At 32.2% G+C, this 14,753-nt stretch overlaps 1 long non-coding RNA gene across 1 annotated transcript; it reads left to right on the forward strand.

Moving 5' to 3' along the window:
- Positions 1 to 643: 643 nt before the first annotated feature.
- LOC130498485 (uncharacterized) lies at positions 644 to 5,161 on the forward strand. Its single transcript, XR_008937379.1, has 2 exons — positions 644 to 1,092; positions 4,517 to 5,161. It is a non-coding gene; the product is annotated as an uncharacterized LOC130498485 (long non-coding RNA).
- Positions 5,162 to 14,753: the final 9,592 nt, after the last annotated feature.

Consider the following 14,753-nt stretch of genomic DNA (forward strand, 5'->3'; position numbering starts at 1 on the left):
TTTAACTGCATTATAAATTTGTATTAATATTTATAAACTTTCTTCCATGGTACATGGGCATCTTTCTAATTTGTTAACAATTAGTTTAATAAAACTTTATATGTTGCTTAAATTAGTAGACTAACCACTATGAAATCTCTATTCTTTAGAGAAACGGAAACAACAAAGGTTCCAAACCTCATTGACTATTATCATATGTGAGTTTATGATGCAAATATGCATTAAAAGAATATTTTCAAAATTTTGATTTTTTCTCAAAATCTGTGGGTTAATCCCTACGAAAAGATTGAGTTTTATTTTAAATGCTCTATATTTTCAAGCTTACACTCATTAGTGTTGTTTAAAATTTTCTAATCACTTTATACATTCTTATCAATGTATGATAAACTCTCTTTCATGGTAAATGGGCATCGTTCTAATTTTTTAACAATTAAGTAAGTAAAACTATATATGCTGCCTAAATCATTGGACTTTCCACTATGAATTTTTTATTCTTGAGTGAAACGGAGACAACAAAGGTTCCAATCATCTTTGAGCATCATCCTATGTAAATAAGAGATGCAACTATGAATTTAAAAAAGATTTCCTATATATTGATTTTTCAAAATTTGTGGGCTAACCCCTACAAAAATATAATGTTTTTTTGCTAATTGATATCTCATGATTTTCATTGTTTTTATCTTCTCATTTTAGTTCATATAAGTCATTTTAGATTGCATTTATATGTGTATAGTGCACACATTTGTCCATTTGCATATACAGGGTTGGATTGCACATTTGAGAAGTTTGGGGCCAAATCACAAAGTTATTCTCGCAAATCACAAAGTTTGTGGTCGATATGGAAACCATCAAGAGTCAAGGGATCATTCTGCAAATATGCTGGGTCTATTCTGCAAATTAAAAGTTCAAGCCTTGATTCGGGTGGACCTTGTTGTAACTTCAATAGTTTTGGGGCCGTTATTTAGAGAACAAGAAGTTCAGGGACCTGTTCAGCAAAATTTGTAAACCAGCCATTGTTGTTGTTCGATCTTCTTCTCCGGTTAACGCCGACGACTCTGACGGCCACCACGACGGCTTGAAGCTCGACGAAATGTGCGTAACACTATCAGTTCCTCTGATGAAACAGAAACGAGAAGAAAAACAGAGGAAGATGTAGTGGGCCTGGAAAATATGGGCTTCGGAAGTAAGTTGAACCAAAGCCCAAACATGAAGGCGGTAAAAGGAAACAACACAACAACTTATTCAAAATGCAGTACGGAGAAGATGAGGTCATCGACAGGCTGTGAAGTGGTCCTGAGCAACCAGCCTCTCCTCTTATCATCCAAGGGCTAAGATCATACCACTTGTATAGAGATTAGATGAGAGACCTAGGGTTTACACTTTACCATTCACCTATATAAGTTGTAAAGAGTAGAACTTGTAAAAGTGTCCAAGAAAGTGTTAATAAAATACAAGTTCAGATCTTGAGTTTGCACATGGTATCAGAGCTCTAGGAACCTTAACAGGTCGCTGTAATGGCAGAGCCCCAGAACACCTACCCGTTTCCGACGTCTCTTCATGTTCTCAACTCCGTAACCCTCAAGTTGAATGAGAACAACTATTTGTTGTGGAAGACCCAATTTGAAGCTCTGTTAAGTAGTCATAAGCTACTAGGGTTTGTCACTGGTCAAGTTGAAGCTCCAGCTGCTACGGTCACTACCATCGTCGATGAAGTACCGGTTGTCTCCCCAAACCCTGACCTGGAAGCTTGGAAGTGTACGGACCAGCTCGTTAAGTCTTGGTTGTTTGGCACTCTCACAGAAGAAGTGCTTGGTTATGTTCACAACTTAGCCACCTCACGTGAGATGTGGCTGTCTTTGGCGGATAATTTCAACAAAAGTTCAGTTGCAAGAGAGTTTGACCTGCGCCGTCGTCTTCAGCTCCTCTCTACACGCGGTAAGGACTTTGCTGTCTACTGTCGCGAGTTTAGAGGACTCTGTGACCAACTTAGCTCTATCGGTAGGCCAGTGGATGAGTCGATGAAAATCTTCACCTTTTTGAATGGCCTTTCTCGTGAATACGACCCTATCTCCACAGTGGTGCAGAGTTCCATGGCACGCTACCCTCCACCTACCTTCAGTGACGTCTTGTCGGAAGTCACTGGCTTTCACACTCGCCTGCAGTCTTATGAGACCCAGGCAGATGTGACTCCATTCACTGCCTTTCAAACTCAGACTACCGGTTACAACAGTGGGCAGCGAGGTCGTGGAGGGTCAGGTCGCTTTGGAAACAGAGGACGTGGAGGTGGTTACAACACACGAGGACGCGGCTTCACTCAGCAGGTCAACACGTCTGGTTGGAATCAAGCACAGTCTGGCTCCAACAACCGCCCAACTTGCCAAATCTGTGGACGCATTGGTCATAGTGCCTTGAAGTGTTACAATCGCTTTGACCATGCCTATCAAAGCACTGATGTACCAAAGGCTCTAGCTGCAATTCAGGTGTCTGACGATACAGGGCAAGAGTGGTACCCTGATTCTGCAGCTACAGCTCATATCACCTCTGCAGCATCATCTCTTCAGAATACAGCACCATACCACGGGCCAGAGTCTGTTCTTGTGGGCAATGGTGAACAAATGCCTATCACTCATGTCGGGTCTACCGTGCTCACTACTCCTCAAGGTAGCTTACCTCTCCTTGATGTTCTTGTGTGTCCTGGTATTCAAAAGTCATTGCTTTCCATATCTAAATTTTGTGATGACTATCCCTGTGGTGTGTTTTTTGATGCTAACTGGGTGTATGTGATTGATCTTCGAACTCAGCGAGTAGTGACCAAAGGACCTCGAAATGAGAACCTTTATATGCTGAAGAATGCCGATTTTGTTGCGTTTTACTCCAACAGACAGGTCGTTGCTAGTGAACTCGTGTGGCACCGACGTCTCGCGCATGCAAACACTCAGGTTCTTCAGCATCTCCGAAGCAGCAAGGCAATCACAACAAATAAGAGCAACACTCCCTCCATTTGTGAGCCTTGCCAGATGGGGAAGAGCTCCAAGCTACCTTTTTTTACTTCTTTGTCAAAGTCTGTGGCACCCCTTGATCGAATACACTGTGATCTTTGGGGACCATCACCGGTTGTATCGAATCAAGGCTTTAAATATTATGCTATTCTTGTGGATGACTTCTCTCGTTTCTCTTGGTTGTTTCCACTGAAAACTAAGTCTGATTTTCACCAAGTCTTTGTCTCCTTCCAAAAATTGGTTGAAACTCGCTATGGTCTCAAAATTAAAACATTCCAGAGTGATGGGGGTGGAGAATTTATGAGTCATGCGTTCCGCAGTCACCTGTCTACTCATGGCATCCATCATCAAGTGTCATGTCCATCCACACCTGAACAGAATGGTCTAGCCGAGCGTAAGCATCGCCACCTAACTAAGCTGGCTCTCTCCATGATGTACATGAGCAAGACACCGTTCAAATATTGGGTTGAAGCTTTTTATACGGCTAACTACGTGAGCAATCTGCTCCCTTCCTCAGCGGTTGAGTTCAAAACACCTTTTGAGCTATTGAACAAGAAGAAGCCTGATTATTCTTACCTACGAGTATTTGGGTCTGCATGCTATCCATGTTTACGGTCCTATGGGAGCAACAAGTTCGACCCTAAATCTCTCCAGTGCATCTTCTTAGGCTATCATGCCCAATATAAAGGCTATAGATGCTTGTACCCACCCACAGGGCGAATCTACATATCTCGTCATGTCATTTTCGATGAAGATTTGTTTCCTTTTGAGCGACGTTACAAAGATTATGTGGATCCTCTGTCCACTCCTCTGCAGCAAGCTTGGCAATCTGCTCCTTTGATGCCTCCTCTGCTTCCTACAGTTCCACGTCCTCCTCCTGTTGCGCCTCATGTTCCACCTGTTGTGTCTGATGAAGAGCCTGGTTCGCCTTTAGTCCTGGATATTGAGCGTCCTGAGGTACTGGTTGAGGTTGCAGAACCTGAGGCTCCTCCAGTTCCTAGGACCCATCCTATGACAACTCGTCTGCAGAGTGGTATTCGGAGACCCAATCCTCGATATGCCCTTCTCACCCGAGTAGAAGTCCCTCCGATTCCTAAGACGAGTTTGCGGGGGGGGGGGGGGGGGGTGTGCGTAACACTATCAGTTCCTCTGATGAAACAGAAACGAGAAGAAAAACAGAGGAAGATGTAGTGGGCCTGGAGAATATGGGCTTCGGAAGTAAGTTGAACCAAAGCCCAAACATGAAGGCGGTAAAAGGAAACAACACAACAACTTATTCAAAATGCAGTACGGAGAAGATGAGGTCATCGACAGGCTGTGAAGTGGTCCTGAGCAACCAGCCTCTCCTCTTATCATCCAAGGGCTAAGATCATACCACTTGTATAGAGATTAGATGAGAGACCTAGGGTTTACACTTTACCATTCACCTATATAAGTTGTAAAGAGTAGAACTTGTAAAAGTGTCCAAGAAAGTGTTAATAAAATACAAGTTCAGATCTTGAGTTTGCACACGAAAGGGATAAAACGCAAGGAAGAGAAGCTTGAACCAGCGTTCTCATGGTGAATTGTCGCAGATCTAAGCCATGGCCGTGGAGGACCATCACGAGGGAGACGACGAAGCTCCAGAGGTCGCAGAGGATGATAGCTCGAGATTAGGAGACGGAACTGTTGCGGTGAGGAGCTTTGATTCCTGCGGGTTGCGTGGAGGAGCTGAGCACCGGTGCTTCTGGCCGGAGCACAAGATCAAACACCACCACGAGCGAAGTCTGAGACGAAGAAGGTGACAACTTTGCAGCGTTCGATTCCAAAGCTTCAGAGCGGTTTGATGTAATGAGGGAAGGAGATCGCTGGGAAGTGGGCGTAGTTCACAACGACCAAGGGCAGCGGGGACGAGACATCGCTCGCAAAGACGGGGAACTCACCAGCGACTTGATGGAGCGACTCGAACATGTCGCTGTGGAGAGGACAAGAAACGTTATTTTGAGTTTGACCCGGTTAATTCTGGGTTGACCCGGTTTAATGTGTCCAAACCAGCACGACCTCTACTTCTCTTTAAATAGATTTTGACCTAAAAATATCAGATTTATCTCATTTTTCTCTCTAGACTTTGCTTCCATTGTAAAAGCTTGAATCTTTTTATCAATCTAAGAAGTACTTCATCATATATTTGTGTTTCTCTTGCTCATTAACATGATTTGCCTTGAATCTCATGTAGATTTAAGGTTTCTCATGGAGATTATGGAGTAGACATTATTTTGGATTCATGGGTTAAGGTAGATTATGGTGATTAGATTAGTTCTAGGATGTTTTAGTGTAGATCCTTCTTAATCCTTGCTAATAGAGTATTCATAATGCATCTTCTGAGTTGGCCACTCAAAAGTTGATCTTTAGGCATTTCCCACCCAAAAGGTGTTTCATGAAATGTCTAAGAAAACTCTCCTAGGCTTTTAGTACACTTTGCCAAAGACATTTGTTGTTAAAGGTGCTAAGATAGCTAATAGACTTGTTAGTAATGATTGTTTTCATATTATTCAACCAAAGACATTTGATGTTTGAGATATGTTAGCAAATGAGCATTCATCTAGACATAGAGCTTGCTTAGAATTGTGTCTAGGCTTAAGGTTGATAGTTTGATTGATCATTTGCATTCCTTAGTTCGAAACCTGATCACCTTATATCAATTATCCTTACCCATGGATCCATCCCTAGCTTTTGATTGAGTTCTTGTATTTGTTTCTTGATTTGATTTGAGATCACTTTGTTTTTATTTTTAGGATCTTAGCTTGTCACAAATCATCATCCATCTTCTTGTTTGCTTAGATTAGGAAAGCTTGTGTATTCTTGGTGTTATAAGTCTCTAGTTCTCTGTGGTTCGACAACCTTTCTATACTATCATTTGACTTGGGAGCCTTGAAAACTCCCACCATCACTAATTTCTCTATATACTAAATTTTATACTCATTAAAGTTGTTTAAAAACTTTTAACTGAATAATAAATTTGTATTAATCTTTTATAAAATTTCTTCCATGGTACATGGGCATCTTTCTAATTTTTTAACAATTGGTTTAATAAAACTTTATATGTTGCTTAAATTAGTAGACTAACCACTATTAAAATTATTTTCTTTAGAGAAACGGAAACAACAAAGGTTTAAATCCTCCTTGACCATTATCCTATGTTAGTTTATGATGGAAATATGCATTAAAACAATATTTTTAAATTTTTGATTTTTTCTCAAAATATGTGGGTTAACCCCTACGAAAATATTGAGTTTTAGGTTAAATGCTCTATATTTTTAAGCTTACACTCATTAGTGTTGTTTAAAATTTTCTAATCACTTTATACATTCTTATCAATGTATAATAAACTCTCTTTCATGGTACATGGACATCGTTCTAATTTTTTAACAATTAAGTTAGTAACACTTCATATGCTGCCTAAATTATATGACTTACCCGTATGAAAATTTTATTCTTGAGAGAAACGGAGACAACAAAGGTTTCAAACCTCTTTGAACATCATCCTATGTCAATAAAAGATACAACTATGAATTTAAACAAGATTTTCTTATTTATTGAATTTTTTCAAAATTTGTGGGTTAACCCTTATGAAAATATATATTTTGTTAGTTTCTCTATATACTGAAGTTTATATTCATTAAAGTTGTTTAAAATTGTCTAACTGCATTATAAATTTGTATTAATCTATTATAAACTTTCTTCCATGTTACATGGGGATCTTTCTATTTTTAAACAATTGTTTTAATTAAACTTTATATGTTGCTTAAATTAGTAGACTAACCACTATGAAATCTCTATTTTTTAGAGAAACGGAAATAACAAAGGTTTCAAACCTCCTTGACCATTATCCTATGTTAGTTTAGGAAGCAAATATGAATTAAAACAATTTTTTCTTATTTTTTTTTCTCAAAATCTGTGGGTTAACCCCTACGAAAATATTGAGTTTTAAGTTAAATGCTCTGTATTATTAAGCTTATAATCATTAGTGTTGTTTAAAATTTTCTAATCACTTTATACATTTTTATCAATGTATGATAAACTCTCTTTCATGGTACATGGGCATCGTTCTAATTTTTTAACAATTAAGTTAGTAAAACTTCATATGCTGCCTAAATCATTAGACTTACCACTATGAAAATTTTATTCTTGAGAGAAAAGGAGACAACAAAGGTTCCAATCCTCTTTGACCATCATTCTTTATCAATAAGGGATGCAACTATAATTTAAACAAGATTTTCTAATATTTTTTTTTTTTTTCAAAATTTGTGGGCTAACCCTACGAAAATATAATGTTTTGTTAATTTTCTATATACTAAAGTTTATACTCATTAAAGTTGTTTAAAAATTTTTAACTGCAATAAAATTTTGTATTAATATTTTATAAACTTTCTTCCATGGTACATGGGAATCTTTCTAATTTTTTAATAATTGTTTTAGTAAAAAATTATATGTTGCTTAAATTAGTAGACTAACCACTATGAAATCTATATTCTTTAGAGAAACGGAAACAACAAAGGTACCAAACCTCCTTGACCATTATCCTATGTTAGTTTACGATGAAAATATGCATTAAAACAATATTTTAAAATTTTTGATTTTTTGATTTTATCTCAAAATCTGTAGGTTAACCCCTACGAAAATATTGGGTTTTAGGTTAAATGCAACTATAATTTAAACAATATTTTCTTATATTTTTATATTTTCTCAAAATTTGTGGCTAACCCCTACGAAAATATAATATTTTTGTTAATTTCTCTATATACTAAAGTTTATACTCATTAAAGTTGTTTAAAAAATTTAAGTGCATTAAAATTTTTTTATTAATCTTTTATAAACTTTATTCCATGGTACATGGGCATCTTTCTAATTTTTTAACAATTTTTTTTAATAAAACTTTATATGTTTCTTAAATTAGTAGACTAACGACTATGAAATATCTATTCTTTAGAAAAACGAAACAACAAAGGTTCCAAACCTCCTTGACCATTACACTATGTTAGCTTATGATGCAAATATGCATTAAAACAATATTTTCAAATTTTTGATTTTTTTATTTTTTTCAAAATATGTAGGTTAACCCCTACGAAAATATTGAGTTTTAGGTTAAATGCTCTATATTTTAAAACTTATACTCATTAGTGTTGTTTAAAATTTTCTAATCACTTTATACATTCTTGACAATGTATGATAAACTCTCTTTAATGGTACATAGGCATCGTTCTAATTTTTTAACAATTAAGTAAGTAAAACTTCATATGCTGCTTAAATCATTGGACTTACCAGTATGAAAAATTTATTTTTGAGAGAAACAGAGACAACAAAGGTTCCAAACATCTTTGAGCATCATCATATGTCAATAAGAGATGCAACTATGAATTTAATGTTTTTTGTTAATTTCTCTATACTAAAGTTTATACTCATTAAAGTTGTTTAAAAAATTTTAACTGCATTATAAACTCTCTTTCATTGTACATGGGCGTCGTTCTAATTTTTAAACAATTAAGTTAGTAAAACTTCATATACTGCCTAAATTATTAGACTTACCACTATGAAAATTTTATTCTTGAAAGAAACGGAGACAACAAAGGTTCCGATCCTCTTTGACCATCATCCTATAGCGATAAGGGATACAACTATAATTTAAACAAGATTTTCTAACATTTTTATTTTTTTCAAAATTTGTGGGCTAACCCCTACGAAAATATAATATTTTTGTTAATTTCTCTATATACTAAAGTTTATACTCATTAAAGTTGTTTAAATTTTTTTAACTGCATTAAAATTTTGTATTAATCTTTTATAAACTTTCTTCCATGGTACATGGGAATCTTTCTAACTTTTTAACAATTGTTTTAATAAAAATTTATATGTTGCTTAAATTAGTAGACTAACCACTATGAAATCTATATTCTTTAGAGAAACGGAAACAACAATGGTTCCAAACCTCCTTGACCATTATCCTATGTTAGTTTATGATGAAAATATGCATTAAAACAATATTTTAAAATTTTCGATTTTTTTTTTTTCTCAAAATCTGTAGGTTAACCCCTACGAAAATATTGGGTTTTAGGTTAAATGCTCTATATTTTAAAACTTATACTCATTAGTGTTGTTTAAAATTTTCTAATCACTTTATACATTCTTATCAATGTATGATAAACTCTCTTTCATGGTACATGGGCATCGTTCTAATTTTTTAACAATTAAGTAAGTAAAACTTTATATGCTGCCTAAATCATTGGACTTACCACTATGAAATTTTTATTTTTGAGAGAAACGAAGACAACAAAGGTTCCAAACATCATTGAGCATCATCATATGTCAATAAGAGATGCAACTATGAATTTAAAAAAGATTTTCTTATATATTGATTTTTTTCAAAATTTGGGGGCTAACCCTACGAAAATATAATGTTTTTTGTTAATTTCTCTATACACTAAAGTTTATACTCATTAAAATTGTTTATTTAACTGCATTATAATTTTTTATTAATCTTTTATAAACTTTCTTCCATGATACATGGGCATCTTTATAATTTTTTAACAATTGGTTTAATAAAACTTTATATGTTGCTTAAATTAGTAGACTAACCACTATGAAATCTCTATTCTTTAGAGAAACGGAAACAACAAAGGTTCCAAACCTCCTTGACCATTATCCTATGTTAGTTTATGATGCAAATATGCATTAAACAATATTTTCAAATTTCTGAATTTTTCTCAAAATATGTGGGTTAACTCCTGCAAAAATATTGAGTTTTACGTTAAATGCTCTATATTTTTAAGCTTACACTCATTAGTGTTGTTTAAAAATTTCTAATCACTTTATACATTATACATTCTTATCAATGTATGATAAATTCTCTTTCATGGTACATGGACATCATTCTAATTTTTTAACAATTAAGTTAGTAACACTTCATATGCTGCCTAAATTATTGGACTTACCAGTATGAAAAATTTATTCTTGAGAGAACGGAGACAACAAAGGTTTCAAACCTCTTTGAACATCATCGTTGTCAATAAGAGATGAAACTATGAATTTAAATAAGATTTTCTTATATATATTAAATTTTTTTAAAATTTGTGGGTTAACCCCAACGAAAATATATATTTTTGTTAGTTTTTCTATATGCTGAAGTTTATATTCATTAAAGTTGTTTAAAATTTTCTAACTGCATTATAAATTTGTATTAATCTATTATAAACTTTCTTCCATGTTACATGGCCATCTTTCTATTTTTTAAACGATTGTTTTAATTATACTTTATATGTTGCTTAAATTAGTAGACTAACGACTATGAAATCTCTATTCTTTATAGAAACGGAAACAACAAAGGTTTCAAACCTCCTTGACCATTATCCTATGTGAGTTTATAAAGCAAATATGCAATAAAAGAATTTTTATATTTTTTATTATTTTTTCTCAAAATCTGTGGTTAACCCCTACGAAAATATTGAGTTTAAAGTTAAATGCTCTGTATTTTTAAGCTTATAATCATTAGTGTTGTTTAAAATTTTCTAATCACTTTATACATTTTTATCGATGTATAATAAACTCTCTTTCATGGTACATGGGCATCGTTCTAATTTTTTAACAATTAAGTTAGTAAAACTTCATATGCTGCCTAAATCATTGGACTTACCACTATGAAATTTTTATTCTTGAGAGAAACGGAGACAATAAAGGTTCCAGACCTTTTTGACCATCATCCTATATCAATAAGGGATGCAACTATAATTTAAACAAGATTTTCTTATATTTTTATTTTTCTCAAAATTTGTGGCTAACCCCTACGAAAATATATTTTTTTGTTAATTTCTCTATATACTAAAGTTTATACTCATTAAAGTTGTTTAAAAACTTTTAACTGCAATAAAAAATTTTATTAATCTTTTATAAACTTTATTCCATGGTACATGGGCATCTTTCTAATTTTTTAACAATTGTTTTAATAAAACTTTATATGTTGCTTAAATTAGTAGACTAACGATTATGAAATCTCTATTCTTTAGAAAAACAAAAACAACAAAGGTCCAAACCTCCTTGACCATTATCCTATGTGTTTATGATGAAAATTTGCATTAAAACAGTATTTTCAAATTTTTAGTTTTTCTTATTTTTCCTCAAAATCTGTAGGTTTACCCCTACGAAAATATTGAGGTTTAGGTTAAATGCTCTATATTTTAAAACTTATACTCATTAGTGTTGTTTAAAAATTTCTAATCACTTTATACATTCTTATCAATGTATGATAAACTCTCTTTCATGGTACATGGGCATCGTTCTAATTTTTTAACAATTAAGTAAGTAAAACTTTATATGATGCCTAAATCATTGGATTTACCACTATGAAAATTTTATTCTTGAGAGAAACGGAGACAACAAAGGTTCCAAACATCTTTGAGCATCATCCTATGTCAATAAGAGATGCAACTATGAATTTAAAAAATATTTTCTTATATATTGATTTTTTTTCAAAATTTGTGGGTTAACCCCTACGAAAATATATATTTTTGTTAGTTTCTCTATATACTGAAGTTTATATTCATTAAATTGTTTAAAATTTTCTAACTGCATTATAAATTTTTATTAATCTATTATAAACTTTCTTCCATGTTACATGGGCATCTTTCTATTTTTTTAAACGATTGTTTTAATTAAACTTTATATGCTGCTTAAATTAGTAGTCTAACCACTATGAAATCTCTATTCTTTAGAGAAACGGAAACAACAAAGGTTCCAAACCTCCTTGACCATTATACTACGTTAGTTTATGATGCAAATATGCATTAAACAATATTTTCAAATTTTTGATTTTTTCTCAAAATATGTGGGTTAACCCCTGCGAAAATATTGAGTTTTACGTTAAATGCTCTATATTTTTAAGCTTACAGTCATTAGTGTTGTTTAAAATTTTCTAATCACTTTATACATTCTTATAAATGTATGATAAACTCTCTTTCATGGTACATGGACATCATTCTAATTTTGTAACAATTAAGTTAGTAACACTTCATATGCTGCCTAAATTATTGGACTTACCAGTATGAAAATTTTATTCTTGAAAGGAAAGGAGACAACAAAGGTTTCAAACCTCTTTTAACATCATCCTATGTCAAAAAGGGAGGCAACTATGAATTTAAACAAAATTTTCTTATTCATTGAATTTTTTTCAAAATTTGTGGGTCAACCACCTACGAAAATATATATTTTTGTTAGTTTCTCTATATACTGAAGTTTATATTCATTAAAATTGTTTAAATTTTTCTTACTGCATTATAAATTTGTATTAATCTAGTATAAACTTTCTTCCATGTTACATGGGCATCTTTCTATTTTTTAAACAATTGTTTTAATTAAACTTTATATGTTGCTTAAATTAGTAGTCTAACCACTATGAAATCTCTATTCTTTAGAGAAACGGAAACAACAAAGTTTCAAACCTCCTTGACCATTATCCTATGTGATTTTATGATGCAAATATACATTAAAACAATTTTTTCATGATTTGTTTCTCAAAATCTGTGGGTTAAACCCTACGAAAATATTGAGTTTTAAGTTAAATGCTCTGTATTTTTAAGCTTATAATCATTAGTTTTGTTTAAAAAATTTTGATCACTTTATACATTTTTATCAATGTATGATAAACTCTCTTTCATGGTACATGGGCATCGTTCTAATTTTTTAACAATTAAGTTAGTAAAACTACATATGCTGCCTAAATCATTGAACTTACAAACACTATGAAAAATTTATTCTTGTGAGAAACGGAGACAACAAAGGTTCCAAACCGCTTTGACCATCATCCTATGTCAATAAGGGATGAAACTATGAATTTAAACAAGATTTTCTTATTTATTGAATTTTTAAAAAATTTGTGGGTTAACCCTACGAAAATATAATTTTTTGTTAGTTTCTCTATATACTGAAGTTTATATTCATTAAAGTTGTTTAAAATTTTCTAACTCGATTATAAATTTGTATTAATCTATTATAAACTTTCTTCCATGGTACATGGGCATATTTCAATTTGTTTAACAATTGTTTAAATTAAACTTTATATATTGCTTAAATTAGTCGACTAACCAGTAACCACTATTAAATCTCTATTCTTTAGAGAAACGGAAACAAAAAGGTTCCAAACCTCATTGACCATTATCATATGTGAGTTTATGATGCAAATATGCATTAAACAATATTTTCAAATGCTCTATATTTAAAACTTATACTCATTAGTGTTATTTAAAATTTTCTAATCACTTTATACGTTCTTATCAATGTATGATAAACTCTCTTTCATGGTACATGGGCATCGTTCTAATTTTTTAACAATTCAGTTAGTAAAACTTAATATCCTGCCTAAATCATTGGACTTACCTGAAAATTTTATTTTTGTGAGAAATGGAGACAACAAAGGTTTCAAACCTCTTTGACCTTCATCCTATGTCAATAAGGGATGCAACTATGAATTTAAAAAAGATTTTCTTATATATTGATTTTTTTTCAAAATTTGTGGGTTAACCCCTACGAAAATATAATGTTTTGTTAATTTCTCTCTATACTGAGGTTTATACTCATTAAACTTGTTTAGAATTTTCTAACTGCATTATAAATTTGTATAAATCTTTTATAAACTTTCTTCCTTTGTACATGGGCATCTTTCTATTTGTTTAACAATTTTTTTAATTAAACTTTATATGTTGTTTAAATTAGTAGACAAACCACTATGAAATTTCTATTCTTTAGAGAAACGGAAACAATAAAGGTTCCAAATCTCATCGACCATTATCCTATGTGAGTTTATGATTCAAATATGCATTAAAAAATATTTTCATATTTTTTATTTTTTCTCAAAATCAGTGGGTTAAATGCTGAGTTTTAGGTTAAATGCTCTATATTTTTAAGCTGACACTCAAATGATGCAAATATACATTAAAACAATTTTTTCATATTTTTTTCTCAAAATCTGTGGGTTAAAACGAAAATATTGAGTTTTAAGTTAAATGCTCTGTATTTTTAAGCTTATAATCATTAGTTTTGTTTAAAATTTTTTGATCACTTTATACATTTTTATCAATGTATGATAAACTCTCTTTCATGGTACATGGGCATCGTTCTAATTTTTTAACAATTAAGTTAGTAAAACTACATATGCTGCCTAAATCATTGAACTTACCACTATGAAAATTTTATTCTTGTGAGAAACGGAGACAACAAAGGTTCCAAACCTCTTTGACCATCATCCTATGTCAATAAGGGATGAAACTATGAATTTAAACAAGATTTTCTTATTTATTGAATTTTTAAAAAATTTGTGGGTTAACCCTACGAAAATATAATTTTTTGTTAGTTTCTCTATATACTGAAGTTTATATTCATTAAAGTTGTTTAAAATTTTCTAACTCGATTATAAATTTGTATTAATCTATTATAAACTTTCTTCCATGGTACATGGGCATCTTTCAATTTGTTTAACAATTGTTTAAATTAAACTTTATATATTGCTTAAATTAGTCGACTAACCAGTAACCACTATTAAATCTCTATTCTTTAGAGAAACGGAAACAAAAGGTTCCAAACCTCATTGACCATTATCATATGCGAGTTTATGATGCAAATATGCATTAAACAATATTTTCAAATGCTCTATATTTTAAAACTTATACTCATTAGTGTTATTTAAAATTTTCTAATCACTTTATACGTTCTTATTAATGTATGATAAACTCT

This window comes from Raphanus sativus, chromosome 2 (assembly GCF_000801105.2).
Source record: "Raphanus sativus cultivar WK10039 chromosome 2, ASM80110v3, whole genome shotgun sequence".
Lineage (NCBI taxonomy): Eukaryota > Viridiplantae > Streptophyta > Magnoliopsida > Brassicales > Brassicaceae > Raphanus > Raphanus sativus.